At 64.3% G+C, this 13,942-nt stretch overlaps 1 long non-coding RNA gene across 1 annotated transcript in view; it reads right to left on the reverse strand.

The window, feature by feature from the left end:
• LOC135330182 (uncharacterized) overlaps positions 1–13,942 on the reverse strand; it is a 56,517-nt gene that overhangs the window by 17,720 nt on the left and 24,855 nt on the right. The window contains exons 18-21 of the long non-coding RNA XR_010391993.1: positions 8,654–8,781; positions 8,077–8,243; positions 7,721–7,884; positions 7,144–7,310 (exon numbers count right to left, since the gene is read on the reverse strand). This is a non-coding gene — a long non-coding RNA (uncharacterized LOC135330182). The remainder of the gene's footprint in view (positions 1–7,143; positions 7,311–7,720; positions 7,885–8,076; positions 8,244–8,653; positions 8,782–13,942) is intronic.

Raw genomic sequence — 13,942 nt, forward strand, 5'->3', positions numbered from 1 at the left:
TTTCTGTTTGCAGAGGGGCTTGTTGCTTGTTTAAACTTGACATATAGTCCATAACCTGCTCTGCATGCTCCCTAGTCCCTTCTGCTTTTGCAACACTTGTGGTAATTCAAGGCGGTAATTAAGAGTCCCCATTGTCCCATAGGCTGGAGCGAGACATTGCTGCTGCTCTGAGGAGGTGCCTAAAAGCCACGCTGTTTTCGCTAGCATCACTGGGGCTTCCCAGAGCCCATCGGTGTTCTCTTTGGCTCTTCCCGAGCCTTTTAGGTTTTTTAGGCTATTCCTTAGCCCTCCATTTTAGGGCAATGTTCTCCTTAAGCACTGCGCACAGCACGATTATCCCAGATCAGCCACATCGTGCACACACAGAGGCTTCTGAGAGGCGGCTCAGAAGAAAAGAGAGAAAAGTCTCTTTGTCATCCGCACATTCACCCATCAACACTCTTCACCAGGAAGTGCTGTAACTTCCTGTTTCTCTAAAGCGGGACTGAGTCGAGGCGGAGACGCACATCGCACCCCATCTTTGTTAGAACACCTCACTGCTGCGGGCACTGGGTCTGGCAGCAGTTTGAGGAATGTTTGGGGCCTTGCACAGAGTGCAGGGGAAGGTCTGGAGTCAGTGACAACATTGCGGCAGGGCTCGGAGGCATTTTGGGGCCTGTGGGGGTGTTGGGGCAGGATTTGTGGGTGGTTTAATGGCTCTGGGGGGGCTGGTTGCAGGAAGGGTGGGACTCTGCGGGGCCCTCAGGGCAGGGGTGCCATCCCAGATGCGTAGTGAGCACACAGGGGTGCCCTACGTGGCTCTCAGCTCGGCGGGAGCAGCCACCGGTCTCCCACCCCACCAGACAGGGGAGCGGGGCGGGGGGGGGGGAGGAGAGGAGGTGGAGGGATCTATGAGCTCGCAGAGAACGCCAGAGGAGGCAGCAGGGAACTCCCCAAGGACCCCGCGTCCCAGACGAGAGGAGGCATCAGGCTGCCGTGCCGCTGCTAGAGACATCCAGACCCCCGCGCAGACACCCCCCACACACTCCTCCAGGCTGCGTCCGCAGGGGCGAGCGCACGCCCCGGCCCGCGCTGGGGAGGAACCGGGGCCCTACAGGCGACACACGCAAAAGGGAGAGTCAGAGCCGCGCTCCGGCAGACCCGGCGCCGCGCACACCCGGCGCGGCGCGGCCCCCGGCCCGACTCCCCCCCCCCCCCGCCCCGCCGCCTCCACGCAGCGACGGCCCCGGCTGGCAGGACACAGCCCGACACCCGCGGCCACCCGAAGGCACACGCTCGCCTCACCGCGGCCCCCACATGCTCGACTCCAGCCTGCCTCTGCCCTCGCCCGCCGCCGTCCAGCCAAAACACCCGCCCTGCTCGCCGCCATCTTGCGCGCCGCCGCACCGCGCGTGCGCCGGCCGCCCAGGGCTCGCGCCGCCGCACCGCGCGTGCGCCGGCCGCCCAGGGCTCGCGCCGCCGCACCGCGCGTGCGCCGGCCGCCCAGGGCTCGCGCCGCCGCACCGCGCGTGCGCCGGCCGCCCAGGGCTCGCGCCGCCGCACCGCGCGTGCGCCGGCCGCCCAGGGCTCGCGCCGCCGCACCGCGCGTGCGCCGGCCGCCCAGGGCTCGCGCCGCCGCACCGCGCGTGCGCCGGCCGCCCAGGGCTCGCGCCGCCGCACCGCGCGTGCGCCGGCCGCCCAGGGCTCGCGCCGCCGCACCGCGCGTGCGCCGGCCGCCCAGGGCTCGCGCCGCCGCACCGCGCGTGCGCCGGCCGCCCAGGGCTCGCGCCGCCGCACCGCGCGTGCGCCGGCCCAGGACCGCGCGAGAGGGGCGGGGGGAGCGGAGCGCGAGGGGCGGGGGGAGCGCGAGGGGCGGGGGGAGCGGAGCGCGAGGGGCGGGGGGAGCGGAGCGCGAGGGGCGGGGGGAGCGGAGCGCGAGGGGCGGGGGAGCGGAGCGCGAGGGGCGGGGGGAGCGGAGCGCGAGGGGCGGGGGGAGCGGAGCGCGAGGGGCGGGGGGAGCGGAGCGCGAGGGGCGGGGGGAGCGGAGCGCGAGGGGCGGGGGGAGCGGAGCGCGAGGGGCGGGGGGAGCGCGAGGGGCGGGGGGAGCGCGAGGGGCGGGGGGAGCGGAGCGCGAGGGGCGGGGGGAGCGGAGCGCGAGGGGCGGGGGGAGCGCGAGGGGCGGGGGGAGGGGAGCGCGAGGGGCGGGGGGAGCGGAGCGCGAGGGGCGGGGGGAGCGGAGCGCGAGGGGCGGGGGGAGCGGAGCGCGAGGGGCGGGGGGAGCGCGAGGGGCGGGGGGAGCGGAGCGCGAGGGGCGGGGGGAGCGGAGCGCGAGGGGCGGGGGGAGCGGAGCGCGAGGGGCGGGGGGAGCGGAGCGCGAGGGGCGGGGGGAGCGGAGCGCGAGGGGCGGGGGGAGCGCGAGGGGCGGGGGGAGCGCGAGGGGCGGGGGGAGCGCGAGGGGCGGGGGGAGCGGAGCGCGAGGGGCGGGGGGAGCGCGAGGGGCGGGGGGAGCGGAGCGCGAGGGGCGGGGGGAGCGGAGCGCGAGGGGCGGGGGGAGCGGAGCGCGAGGGGCGGGGGGAGCGGAGCGCGAGGGGCGGGGGGAGCGGAGCGCGAGGGGCGGGGGGAGCGCGAGGGGCGGGGGGAGCGCGAGGGGCGGGGGGAGCGGAGCGCGAGGGGCGGGGGAGCGGAGCGCGAGGCAGCCCAGACCCGCAATGGCCCCACCCTCGCGTGGTCGCAGCGCCACGCTGCAGCCGGCCGGCTCCCGCGCGCCAACCGCAGCCCGCCGCGCCACCCCGGCGCTCAGGCCGAGCAGCGAGCGCCCCGAGGCTGCTCTGCCCGCGCCCGAGAGAGCGGCGGGGATCAGCGAGCAGGCGCTGGGGCTGCCCCGGGGAGAGAGCGCCGCGGAGCAGCTCCGAGACGGCACTGCCCGTCCCCGCGCCCCCAGGAAGCACCGAGAAGGAAAAGCCCTCTCGGGAAAAGCGCTCCCGGTCCGTGAGCACCGGGCAGGGGGCACGAGCGCGGCCCCTGCGCTTACCCGTCCCCGAGAGAGCGCAGAATAGCGGCCAACGCGGCGACCGGCAGCGCGCACGTGTGCGCCGGCTGCCCGCAACGGTCTTCGTACGCAGCGGTGGCCGCCGGCGGCTGCAGTGCTGCCTTGTCGACACGCGAGGGCAGCCGTGAGCGCGCCCCCCCTCCCGCGTGCAGTGCCGCCTTTCAGACACGCGAGGGCAGCAAGGAGCAGGGCGCAGCGCTTTCCTGCCCCCCTTGCAAAATACTCGCTAGACAAAAGTGGCTTGGGCTCCTCCCGAACGCTTACCTGGCTTCATTACTACAGCTATTAGGAACCGAAGTGCATAGCCTTCTAGAAAAGGGAACGACCGTCTTTTCAAAACTTCCCGCGACTCCCCAGAATTGTCACTGCCTTGCATCAGCAGCCAGCTTCTTCCAACCCAGCCGCAAGAAACATTTTGCCTTCCCGGCAGAACTTTCTGCTCCCCGGGGGTTCCAAAGGAAACCCGTCACTCACTACTGTCTGTCAAAACGTACCGGAAGCCCTCAAATACAGGACAAGACGCCTTCTCTAAGGAAGCTGACTACTAGGTCTGCTTCACGGCAGCTTCTCCCCAGTATCAGGGCCCACTCAATAAACAAAATAGGACGAGAAATGTCTTAATCTGCTCCAAGTGCTTTCGTATAAGAGAACAACATCAAAACGAGGTATTACTGCATTTAGCCTCCACTACACGTGCTACCCCAGCACCACGGACTTGCTTTAAAGCATCAGTGACGTACGCGGTCTGGCAGTAATTAATATTCACAGAATGAATACGCACTCGATCGAGTACAGGTGTTCATAAAAAGCTTTGCCAGTGCGTCGCTAGGTAACAAACCTAGACAAGCAGCTATTTGCCCTGATCCTTCGGCTTACATTTCTTCTGCCGGATGTAGTCAAACGTACCTGCATGCAGTGGCCTTGCGAGGCAGTGACACGGTGTCCGTGGGGTGGCTGTTCCAGGGTCTCTCGGGCTGTTCCAGGGTCCTCGGACAGCAACGGTGCTGGTCGACTTTCCCTTGCGCTGCACAGCAGGACAGCTCCGCACCGTGCCCTCCCAGCACCGCCACTCCTCCCAGCAGCTGCCTAACCGGCCCCAATCCTGAGCAAAGCTACGACCCCCAGGAGCCCGCAGCACCCCTCCTACTCTTCCCGCCCTCCCCATTTCCAAGAGGGACAGCCCCAGCCCCCGGGGACAACCCTGCCTGGTCACGCTGCTGTCCGAAAAGCGGATTCGTTGCCCGCTGTGCACTAAGCCAATAATGACACGCTCAGGAGAGACATTTGCTTATTTATTTCAGAGTTGTGCAAGCCTGGCTGCTCGGTGTTTTCCCCACAAATCAAGCGCAACTTCCCCCCCCCGCCCCGGCTTTCCAAGTAGCATTTATACAAGTTGCAAGGTTTGCAACTTTCCCTCTTACACCGGTTGGTTAGTGATTTACATACAATTCTAATATTGCTTACACACCATTTTAAAACTACGCATGCTCAGGGGAGGGGTCTTCACCCGGGCACAGGTCTTTCTGACCTATGGGCGTGATTTTCTTGTATTATAATGAGGACAGTTCAGTTCGGGGATACCTCGAATTCCTTTGCTAAATCGGCAACGTCTACATAGAAAACAAAACATTTTGATTTACTATTTCTTTAAGGCTTTAGCACTTCTAGCATGGCCTTGATTAAAGAATTATTTCCTCCCAGGAAATGGGGGGGGGGGGTTCCTCCTCATCTGCCTAGTTTAAACAGCAGGAACACTCTTTCTGAGCTTCCAAGGTTGTCTTGCAACACCATCGGAGATGGAAAACACTTCCTGCCCTGTACCGGGGAAAAACAGGGGCATTCCACTGTCCCCCGTGACCTGTGGGGACTCAGGCGTGAGTGACACACGTCCAGTAAGGAACAGACCCAGCGGGCACTACAGCCCCTGGCCTGCCACGCGGCCACCCGCTGGGAACCCCGCTGGCAGGGACCTGCCGCCGCCGCCCCCCCCGCGGGGCCACCTCGAGAGGCGCAGCATGGTCACCCAGTAGCCCCGCCTGAGAAGACTACACCTCCCAGCATACCGTGCACGCGAAAAGGGCGGCCCGGAAGCCCAGTGCCGGAAGACTACTGCTCCCGGCATGCCATGCCAAGCAACATGGCCGCCCGGAAGCCCAGTGCCGGAAGACTACCGCTCCCAGCATGCCGCGCTCAGAACAAACATGCCCCACCGCAAGCCCAGTGCCGGAAGACTACTGCTCCCGGCATGCCGCGCCGAAAGCTACGGCTCCCCGCAGTCCCGCACCCCAACTCCCGCCCCCCACCCGCAGCGCTGGGGCACCTTTGACCCTCGGCACATTCCGTTCCTTTCCGTCCCGCCCCCCTTCCCCTTCCCCCCTGTCCCCCCGGAAACGGCCGCAGAGCCCCGAGCGCGGCCCCGCCGGCCCCACCACCGGCCCGGGGCTCCCCCGACACCCCCGCGACCGGCCCCGCCTCAGCTCCGACACTGCCCCCGCCCCTCCACGACCCTCCTCCCCCCGCTCCCCGACACGCTCCCGAGCTGACACAGGAGACCCCCCCCCCCCCCCCCGCGCTCCTCCGACCGCGCAGTAAACCGCACCACAGCCCCAGGGCACCCCCTTCCTCCCCCCGCCTCCGGGGCCCCGGGACGCTCCCAGCCGCCGGGACCCCCGGCACATGCGGGACCCGCAGCCTGCAGTGCGCCTCCCCCGGCCTCGCTCACCTCCTCCGCGGGGCGGCCGCCGGGCTGGGCCCGAAGGGCCGTGCTCCGTGGCAGCTCCGCTGCCCAGCTCCTGCCCCAGCGCCAGCTCCCCCCAACTGCAGCCCCAGCCCCCAAATGTGGGCCTGCCCTTGCCATCAGCCCCACCTGGGGCCTGTCCTGCCACCCAGCTCCCCCTGGCATTCATCCCAGCCCCAGGGCCCGCAGCTGTGGGCCTGCAGGAACTGGGCAGGGGGCCTGGCCATCAGCCCCTTCAGGGACAGCTGGGGCTGCCAGGGCAGCAGAGGCACCCCCACTCTCCTGACAGCAGCTTGCTGAGAGCTGAAGGGAGAGCCCTGCCTGGGATGTAGAGTGCGGAAAGGGGAGTATGCGGAGCACAAGAGAACAAATCGAGAGCTCTGGGTGCAACACAAGTCAAGAAAAAAAAAAAAAAAAAAAAAAGAACAACGATAGAGCAAACAGAGTGACTCGGGGGGCACCAAAAGGAGGGCCCTGAGGCACACCCAGAAGCACCCAGAAAACTCCAGGACAGGAGAAAAAGCTAAACAGAGACCTCTGCGGCGTGCCGCAAAACACACACGGGGCCACGGGGCGCACCGAAAGGCACGCAGAGGGCTCGGGGGCAACCCAGAATGTGAACTGAGGGGTCCTGAGGGCATCAGAGGGCAAGTGCAGGGCTCTGGGGCAGACCAAAATACAGAGGAAGGGCCTTGGCGCACACCAGAGGGGTCACCAGGCACGCCGCAGGGCTCAACGCGGCTGACAGGATGGCGCCTGCAGGCTGCCCCAGGCACACGAGCGACACTGCGGAGTGCCAAAAGCAAATCCGGGAGCGGTTCGGGGACCTCACGCAGCCCTGGAGGGGCTCTGGCAGCCCTCGCGATGAGGGGAAACACCCCCAAGAGCCCCGAGGGTCCAGGCAACGCAAGGGAAATTCCCCGCAGCTCTGGGAACAGCACCGGGCACCCTGGCAAGCGCAGGCACTCCCAAGTACATGGGACTCGGGGACCAGCTCCCAGCCCCGGACACAATGCGTAACCTCCTGCCTCAGGCATCGTGTTCAGGCAAACCGCCCTGGAGCTCGGCACCAGCGTGCCTCCCCTTACCTACGATATCCAAAGAGTCACCGCCGCACCAGCGTCTGTCCGTACGTCCGTCCGTCGGGGAAGGGTCAGCTCCTGCCCCTGCCCTCGACATGGCAGGTGTCCGAGTAGCCTCCCCCCAGTGCTTTTTCCTTCAGGGCTAGGATTCAGCTCGGAGAGCTGAGAGGAAAATGCCTGATCCCGCCTGCCTGCACTTCTGCCCCAACCCAGGCCAGAGCCCCTCAGGTTACTTAGTCCTCAGCGCTGCCTCGGGGAGGCCAAAATAACTGCTAACGGTCATTAGCCATACTTACCCTAGTTACCCGTGCCAGAACGCCTCCTCCTGTAGCAGTTCCTGGTGATATCGAGGGGCCGCTGCATTCTGGCTTCCTTGTTTCATCCCGTCCCTTCGGTATTAACCGCAAGCAAACGCTCGTCCGTCTCTTCTCCTCGTCAGCATTTGCTGTCCTCGGTTCCACCTCTGTAAGGAAGCGATAAACTCGCGTTTTACTTCCAGTGAAACGCTTAGGTTTATGCATGATCTTTTTCTCTTTACCCTGTTTTCTTTTCCCCCCTTTTTTTTCTTTTTTTCTTCTTCTTTTCCTTAAGGGAAAGGTCTTAATACGGCACTTTGCACCATACGTTGCAGGGTAAACGGTCTGGAAACGTTACACACAGCAATTAGGGCTAGGTTATTAGGCAGGCGGGCACTTCGCCTAATACCTTCCTAACGCCATCTTCCACGAAACCTTATTTTTATTCCGCTTCAGTGTTATTGTTACTGTTCGCAAACCCTCGTATGCATGCGCTTAACCGACAACTCTCTCGGTCTTTAACTACGTGGAGGAACGACAGCCCTCGATTTGCCTGTCTCCCTTTCAGACCTATTACCTTTTTGAGACTGCTCCTAGCTTCCTCTTACTCTTGCATGCTGGCCTCACAGGCGACGACCAAAACGAACAACTGCATCGCTAGGTCTAGCCCCCTCTCTTCAAGATGTGCCCCTTTGCAGCTTACGTTTCTTGGTCTCTTCAACTTCAGCCGTGGCAATTAATCTAAAAAAGTAAGTATGACATCTATTCCTTTCCGTAGCTGCGTGTACGATAACAAAACAAAAGAGAAACAGCCAAAGCAAAGCTAAGGCAGATACAGGGAACAGCAGCCACAGGGCAGGAACGGGTTACTCAGTCCTCAGCGCTGCCTCGGAGAGGCCGAAATAACTGCTAACGGTCATTAGCCATACTTACCCTAGTTACCCGTGCCAGAACGCCTCCTCCTGTAGCAGTTCCTGGTGATATCGAGGGGCCGCTGCATTCTGGCTTCCTTGTTTCATCCCCTCCCTTCGGTATTAACCGCAAGCAAACGCTCGTCCGTCTCTTCTCCTCGTCAGCATTTGCTGTCCTCGGTTCCATCTCTGTAAGGAAGCGATAAACTCGCGTTTTACTTCCAGTGAAACGCTTAGGTTTATGCATGATCTTTTTCTCTTTACCCTGTTTTCTTTTCCCCCCTTTTTTTTCTTTTTTTCTTCTTCTTTTCCTTAAGGGAAAGGTCTTAATACGGCACTTTGCACCATACGTTGCAGGGTAAACGGTCTGGAAACGTTACACACAGCAATTAGGGCTAGGTTATTAGGCAGGCGGGCACGTCGCCTAATACCTTCCTAACGCCATCTTCCACGAAACCTTATTTTTATTCCGCTTCAGTGTTATTGTTACTGTTCGCAAACCCTCGTATGCATGCGCTTAACCGACAACTCTCTCGGTCTTTAACTACGTGGAGGAATGACAGCCCTCGATTTGCCTGTCTCCCTTTCAGACCTATTACCTTTCTGAGACTGCTCCTAGCTTCCTCTTACTCTTGCATGCTGGCCTCACAGGCGACGACCAAAATGAACCACCGGATCCCCAGCTCTTGCTGCTTCTCTTCGAGATGTCCCCCTTCGGTGGGCTACCCTGCCAAACAAACCAAAAAGACTGCCGAGGCCGCGAGGGTACCAGATTTTCAGACCGCTTCTCCGAGGCTTTCGGGGTGACTGACGTCACCGCTTCGCTTCACGTTACTCACAGCTACCTTCGTCTATTACTTAGGGCTAAACCTGTTTCTGTTTGCAGAGGGGCTTGTTGCTTGTTTAAACTTGACATATAGTCCATAACCTGCTCTGCATGCTCCCTAGTCCCTTCTGCTTTTGCAACACTTGTGGTAATTCAAGGCGGTAATTAAGAGTCCCCATTGTCCCATAGGCTGGAGCGAGACATTGCTGCTGCTCTGAGGAGGTGCCTAAAAGCCACGCTGTTTTCGCTAGCATCACTGGGGCTTCCCAGAGCCCATCGGTGTTCTCTTTGGCTCTTCCCGAGCCTTTTAGGTTTTTTAGGCTATTCCTTAGCCCTCCATTTTAGGGCAATGTTCTCCTTAAGCACTGCGCACAGCACGATTATCCCAGATCAGCCACATCGTGCACACACAGAGGCTTCTGAGAGGCGGCTCAGAAGAAAAGAGAGAAAAGTCTCTTTGTCATCCGCACATTCACCCATCAACACTCTTCACCAGGAAGTGCTGTAACTTCCTGTTTCTCTAAAGCGGGACTGAGTCGAGGCGGAGACGCACATCGCACCCCATCTTTGTTAGAACGCCTCACTGCTGCGGGCACTGGGTCTGGCAGCAGTTTGAGGAATGTTTGGGGCCTTGCACAGAGTGCAGGGGAAGGTCTGGAGTCAGTGACAACATTGCGGCAGGGCTCGGAGGCATTTTGGGGCCTGTGGGGGTGTTGGGGCAGGATTTGTGGGTGGTTTAATGGCTCTGGGGGGGCTGGTTGCAGGAAGGGTGGGACTCTGCGGGGCCCTCAGGGCAGGGGTGCCATCCCAGATGCGTAGTGAGCACACAGGGGTGCCCTACGTGGCTCTCAGCTCGGCGGGAGCAGCCACCGGTCTCCCACCCCACCAGACAGGGGAGCGGGGCGGGGGGGGGGGGAGGAGAGGAGGTGGAGGGATCTATGAGCTCGCAGAGAACGCCAGAGGAGGCAGCAGGGAACTCCCCAAGGACCCCGCGTCCCAGACGAGAGGAGGCATCAGGCTGCCGTGCCGCTGCTAGAGACATCCAGACCCCCGCGCAGACACCCCACACACACTCCTCCAGGCTGCGTCCGCAGGGGCGAGCGCACGCCCCGGCCCGCGCTGGGGAGGAACCGGGGCCCTACAGGCGACACACGCAAAAGGGAGAGTCAGAGCCGCGCTCCGGCAGACCCGGCGCCGCGCACACCCGGCGCGGCGCGGCCCCCGGCCCGACTCCCCCCCCCCGCCCCGCCGCCTCCACGCAGCGACGGCCCCGGCTGGCAGGACACAGCCCGACACCCGCGGCCACCCGAAGGCACACGCTCGCCTCACCTCGCCTCACAGCGGCCCCCACATGCTCGACTCCAGCCTGCCTCTGCCCTCGCCCGCCGCCGTCCAGCCAAAACACCCGCCCTGCTCGCCGCCATCTTGCGCGCCGCCGCACCGCGCGTGCGCCGGCCGCCCAGGGCTCGCGCCGCCGCACCGCGCGTGCGCCGGCCGCCCAGGGCTCGCGCCGCCGCACCGCGCGTGCGCCGGCCGCCCAGGGCTCGCACCGCGCGTGCGCCGGCCGCCCAGGGCTCGCGCCGCCGCACCGCGCGTGCGCCGGCCGCCCAGGGCTCGCGCCGCCGCACCGCGCGTGCGCCGGCCCAGGACCGCGCGAGAGGGGCGGGGGGAGCGGAGCGCGAGGGGCGGGGGGAGCGGAGCGCGAGGGGCGGGGGGAGCGGAGCGCGAGGGGCGGGGGGAGCGGAGCGCGAGGGGCGGGGGGAGCGGAGCGCGAGGGGCGGGGGGAGCGGAGCGCGAGGGGCGGGGGGAGCGGAGCGCGAGGGGCGGGGGGAGCGGAGCGCGAGGGGCGGGGGGAGCGGAGCGCGAGGGGCGGGGGGAGCGGAGCGCGAGGGGCGGGGGGAGCGGAGCGCGAGGGGCGGGGGGAGCGGAGCGCGAGGGGCGGGGGGAGCGGAGCGCGAGGGGCGGGGGGAGCGGAGCGCGAGGGGCGGGGGGAGCGGAGCGCGAGGGGCGGGGGGAGCGGAGCGCGAGGGGCGGGGGGAGCGGAGCGCGAGGGGCGGGGGGAGCGGAGCGCGAGGGGCGGGGGGAGCGGAGCGCGAGGGGCGGGGGGAGCGGAGCGCGAGGGGCGGGGGGAGCGGAGCGCGAGGGGCGGGGGGAGCGGAGCGCGAGGGGCGGGGGGAGCGGAGCGCGAGGGGCGGGGGGAGCGGAGCGCGAGGGGCGGGGGGAGCGGAGCGCGAGGGGCGGGGGGAGCGGAGCGCGAGGGGCGGGGGGAGCGGAGCGCGAGGGGCGGGGGGAGCGGAGCGCGAGGGGCGGGGGGAGCGGAGCGCGAGGGGCGGGGGGAGCGGAGCGCGAGGGGCGGGGGGAGCGGAGCGCGAGGGGCGGGGGGAGCGCGAGGGGCGGGGGAGCGGAGCGCGAGGCAGCCCAGACCCGCAATGGCCCCACCCTCGCGTGGTCGCAGCGCCGCGCTGCAGCCGGCCGGCTCCCGCGCGCCAACCGCAGCCCGCCGCGCCACCCCGGCGCTCAGGCCGAGCAGCGAGCGCCCCGAGGCTGCTCTGCCCGCGCCCGAGAGAGCGGCGGGCATCAGCGAACAGGCGCTGGGGCTGCCCCGGGGAGAGAGCGCCGCGGAGCAGCTCCGAGACGGCACTGCCCGTCCCCGCGCCCCCAGGAAGCACCGAGAAGGAAAAGCCCTCTCGGGAAAAGCGCTCCCGGTCCGTGAGCACCGGGCAGGGGGCACGAGCGCGGCCCCTGCGCTTACCCGTCCCCGAGAGAGCGCAGAATAGCGGCCAACGCGGCGACCGGCAGCGCGCACGTGTGCGCCGGCTGCCCGCAACGGTCTTCGTACGCAGCGGTGGCCGCCGGCGGCTGCAGTGCTGCCTTGTCGACACGCGAGGGCAGCCGTGAGCGCGCCCCCCCTCCCGCGTGCAGTGCCGCCTTTCAGACACGCGAGGGCAGCAAGGAGCAGGGCGCAGCGCTTTCCTGCCCCCCTTGCAAAATACTCGCTAGACAAAAGTGGCTTGGGCTCCTCCCGAACGCTTACCTGGCTTCATTACTACAGCTATTAGGAACCGAAGTGCATAGCCTTCTAGAAAAGGGAACGACCGTCTTTTCAAAACTTCCCGCGACTCCCCAGAATTGTCACTGCCTTGCATCAGCAGCCAGCTTCTTCCAACCCAGCCGCAAGAAACATTTTGCCTTCCCGGCAGAACTTTCTGCTCCCCGGGGGTTCCAAAGGAAACCCGTCACTCACTACTGTCTGTCAAAACGTACCGGAAGCCCTCAAATACAGGACAAGACGCCTTCTCTAAGGAAGCTGACTACTAGGTCTGCTTCACGGCAGCTTCTCCCCAGTATCAGGGCCCACTCAATAAACAAAATAGGACGAGAAATGTCTTAATCTGCTCCAAGTGCTTTCGTATAAGAGAACAACATCAAAACGAGGTATTACTGCATTTAGCCTCCACTACACGTGCTACCCCAGCGCCACGGACTTGCTTTAAAGCATCAGTGACGTACGCGGTCTGGCAGTAATTAATATTCACAGAATGAATACGCACTCGATCGAGTACAGGTGTTCATAAAAAGCTTTGCCAGTGCGTCGCTAGGTAACAAACCTAGACAAGCAGCTATTTGCCCTGATCCTTCGGCTTACATTTCTTCTGCCCGATGTAGTCAAACGTACCTGCATGCAGTGGCCTTGCGAGGCAGTGACACGGTGTCCGTGGGGTGGCTGTTCCAGGGTCTCTCGGGCTGTTCCAGGGTCCTCGGACAGCAACGGTGCTGGTCGACTTTCCCTTGCGCTGCACAGCAGGACAGCTCCGCACCGTGCCCTCCCAGCACCGCCACTCCTCCCAGCAGCTGCCTAACCGGCCCCAATCCTGAGCAAAGCTACGACCCCCAGGAGCCCGCAGCACCCCTCCTACTCTTCCCGCCCTCCCCATTTCCAAGAGGGACAGCCCCAGCCCCCGGGGACAACCCTGCCTGGTCACGCTGCTGTCCGAAAAGCGGATTCGTTGCCCGCTGTGCACTAAGCCAATAATGACACGCTCAGGAGAGACATTTGCTTATTTATTTCAGAGTTGTGCAAGCCTGGCTGCTCGGTGTTTTCCCCACAAATCAAGCGCAACTTCCCCCCCCCCCCGCCCCGGCTTTCCAAGTAGCATTTATACAAGTTGCAAGGTTTGCAACTTTCCCTCTTACACCGGTTGGTTAGTGATTTACATACAATTCTAATATTGCTTACACACCATTTTAAAACTACGCATGCTCAGGGGAGGGGTCTTCACCCGGGCACAGGTCTTTCTGACCTATGGGCGTGATTTTCTTGTATTATAATGAGGACAGTTCAGTTCGGGGATACCTCGAATTCCTTTGCTAAATCGGCAACGTCTACATAGAAAACAAAACATTTTGATTTACTATTTCTTTAAGGCTTTAGCACTTCTAGCATGGCCTTGATTAAAGAATTATTTCCTCCCAGGAAATGGGGGGGGGGGTGGGTGTTCCTCCTCATCTGCCTAGTTTAAACAGCAGGAACACTCTTTCTGAGCTTCCAAGGTTGTCTTGCAACACCATCGGAGATGGAAAACACTTCCTGCCCTGTACCGGGGAAAAACAGGGGCATTCCACTGTCCCCCGTGACCTGTGGGGACTCAGGCGTGAGTGACACATGTCCAGTAAGGAACAGACCCAGCGGGCACTACAGCCCCTGGCCTGCCACGCGGCCGCCTGCTGGGAACCCCGCTGGCAGGGACCTGCCGCCGCCGCCCCCCCCGCGGGGCCACCTCGAGAGGCGCAGCATGGTCACCCAGTAGCCCCGCCTGAGAAGACTACACCTCCCAGCATACCGTGCACGCGAAAAGGGCGGCCCGGAAGCCCAGTGCCGGAAGACTACTGCTCCCGGCATGCCATGCCAAGCAACATGGCCGCCCGGAAGCCCAGTGCCGGAAGACTACTGCTCCCGGCATGCCGCGCCGAAAGCTACGGCTCCCCGCAGTCCCGCACCCCAACTCCCGCCCCCCACCCGCAGCGCTGGGGCACCTTTGACCCTCGGCACATTCCGTTCCTT

This window comes from Dromaius novaehollandiae, chromosome 17 (genome assembly GCF_036370855.1).
Source record: "Dromaius novaehollandiae isolate bDroNov1 chromosome 17, bDroNov1.hap1, whole genome shotgun sequence".
Lineage (NCBI taxonomy): Eukaryota > Metazoa > Chordata > Aves > Casuariiformes > Dromaiidae > Dromaius > Dromaius novaehollandiae.